Genomic DNA, 3,117 nt, shown 5'->3' with positions numbered 1-3,117 from the left:
AAAGGGCGGAGATTCGAATCTGTGCCATTTCATTAGGTGCAAAAAAAAAAAAAGAAAAAATGGGTCAAAGACAGGAAAATAACAGAATAGTGTGAAAACTTCACAGCCAAACCTGCATCAGAAGCACATGTAATGCTGCATGTCGAAATTATATTCTGATATAAACTACTGCACTTTTCATGCTGTACCTAAAGCAAAATGAACGGAGAGACAAAAAACGACCACGAATCCATTGGTCTGAGATGGTGCAATAGCTTGCAGTAAGGAGACCAGGGTTCAAGTCTCGAGTTCCCCCTTGTGTCTTCGCGGGTTTGCTCTGACAGTCAAAGTTGCCACATGTGTGGTTTTTCCACCCACCTGGTCTATTTTTGAAAAGCATTATGTGGATTAAAAAGTCGATTTGATGTTGTGTGGGTTTTGGGGCTATTTTTGAAGTGTATCGAGCAACCCGTTCCGTCAATCTTTTGGTTCTCCAAACCTCTCCTACCGGGCTTATACTGTGCGTGAAGCACTGCGGGGTCTTTTATGTTATAATAAGTATTGTGGTCTGAAGGGAACATAATTCATTAATTGAGCTGTCCTGTTCCACCATTAGATGGGGTTTTGGCTGTCATTATTGCAGGACCTGCACACCGTATAAAGACATAAAGATTAGGTGAATCGGCTATGCAGTTTTCAACCTGAGACAGATTGTCTCCCTGTCCTGATATTGTTCTTATCTTATGCCCAATGCTTGCTGGGATAGGATCCAATTGCTTGGCAATCCTGTTCTAGATAAGTGGGTTTGGAAGATGGATGGATGAGCGATCTGAGGTCAGAGTGTTGCCTGACAACATTTTGGTAAGAATGTACTTTGATTTTCCAATTTTTTATTCTATTCTTTAGTATTATGTTGTACTACATATTTTTTTATAAACTGTTAAAGTTTCTTTTATATTTTTTAATATAGATGTTGTATGCAAAGATAAGCCCAATGTGAAAAAACATTGTGTAGTTCTACAACACATTTATGATCTGATGTCAGGAACCAAATGTTGAATGCTCTTTAACCAGATAATAAAGAATAAAATTTATAATACATTTGCTCACTTAGAAAACATTAAACTTTAAAAATAATTTTTGACTCTTAATAGTAAACAAATGTACATAATAGAACTTTCTCAAATCCATTACATTTCGAATGCTAATGATAAAATAAACCAGAAAGAGTGACATCGACACAGAAACGTTCCATTTTGGTCATGGCATCCTTCTGTTCCTTCATTTTCTGACCTTCCTTTAATCCAGTACAAGACTGGGGTCAGACTGGAGCTTATCCCAACAGCACTCATGTTTGGTTAATCTCATGATCACATCTATGTAGTGAGCTAGGGGTCCGGGACAGTGTGTGCATTTCTTGTTTTAAACACAGTGCGCTCAGGCTCTGAGTGGGTGTGTGTGGTTGTAGAGTTGCACAACTGCAAGTGTTTTTGGTGTGGAGGTGAGCTGATTGCTTGATGAGGTCCGCTGTTCCACATTGGCACTTTGTAAATAGAAAGTAGGCTGCCATGCCCACATTACTATAAAGGGGCCTGGAGATAACAAGACAGGAAGGAAAGAATTGAAAGTGGGAAACGAAAGTCATGGCTGAGGCGAGTCAAGGCAGGGCAGAAAGGAAAGGAAAGGAAATACAGTACACCCCCAAAATTTGCGGGGGTTACATTCCTAGAGCACATGCGAATTGAGAAAAACTGTGAATTTTGGATGTGGTTAAAAAATGCCTATTTTTATAGTTTAAACCCTAAATATGCCCCCAAAACAATTTAAATTAATTTCAAACTCAGCTTAATACATTACTTAAAAAAAGAATGTAAAGGTAAACCTGTATACTGTACTGCTACGTTACCGCTATATGTACTGTAGTTCATGCAAGCGCATTTTCATTGCCAGAAGCTTTAGAAGGTGCAGGGCGTTTCAACAGCATCTTGGGGCTTTAACCGTTAAACTGCCACATACTTGGGGGTTAATGCATCCCTGGACACCAAATACTTTTTTGCTGCACTTTAATAGAACACAATTTTTTTCCATGCAAAGAGCATCACAATTACTGCAATACTAATCATTTTACACACTGCTAATGAACTGTAAAAACTATTTAAAAAACTACTGAAACAATATTTACAAAGTGCAACTGATGGATGAAACTCAGTAAATCACTGAGCCAACTGCACTTGAACTGACAGCACGCAAACACACTGTCACGCACGCGCACTTGGGGAGCCACGAAAAGACCAGACGAGCAGCATAACACATCGTGCCGGGGGATTAAGGCGGGGTACTAACCTTTCTTTCTCTTGTTCCCACAGAAAAACAGAAACAACGCCGCCATAACTTTCCCCGGATGCACTAAACCACGCTCTGCCACTTCCGCATTCCATCCCTTCCTCTGGTCTCGCCTCGATGACATCACGGCTCCCATAACACAATTCGGTTCCTCCCAGCATTCCAGTCATCAGTTTCCGATCCCTCCTTATTTAAGTTCCCTCTATGCAAAAGGAGGGTGTTCTTTGTAATGACGAGAAGTCTAAGCATTGACCGCATTTTTTGTTTAATATATAAGTTCTATACAGTATACAGGGCCGGAAACCCCAAACCTTTGTACGTTTCCTGTCTCGTTATTACAACACAGAGGCCAATGCTAACTCTGTCTCAATCCCAGAGACAGTGAGGCTACAGGGTGTCATGCTTGGGTCACAGAATTGCACAGAAACACAGGAGATTGCAGAGACAGGAACTTTATTCAAACACTTCAAACAAACATGTCTCTTTCAGAAGTTAAATGAGCTCAGTATGCAGTTAGTTATCGATTAAGGAATAGACAAACATCATAGGGGAGCACAACTCCCAACAGGAGCAGAGGATGTCTGGGGGAGGAGAGAGAAACAAATCAGTCAGCCAAAAAGGACAGGTGCTGTTCAGGCTTTTAAGTCAGCTCCTGGATGCTTGCAAATGGCACTGGGAAACGACTATAGCTGGTTGTAGCGGTTTAAGGGTTAAGAGGAGCAAAACAGAAAACACAAGAACACTCAGCTGGAGATGCATCACAGTCAATCAGCAGCAAGGAGAAATGAATAACAC

Source organism: Erpetoichthys calabaricus, chromosome 4 (genome assembly GCF_900747795.2).
Source record: "Erpetoichthys calabaricus chromosome 4, fErpCal1.3, whole genome shotgun sequence".
Taxonomy (NCBI): Eukaryota; Metazoa; Chordata; class Cladistia; order Polypteriformes; family Polypteridae; genus Erpetoichthys; species Erpetoichthys calabaricus.
Note: the sequence above shows the minus strand (reverse complement) of the source record.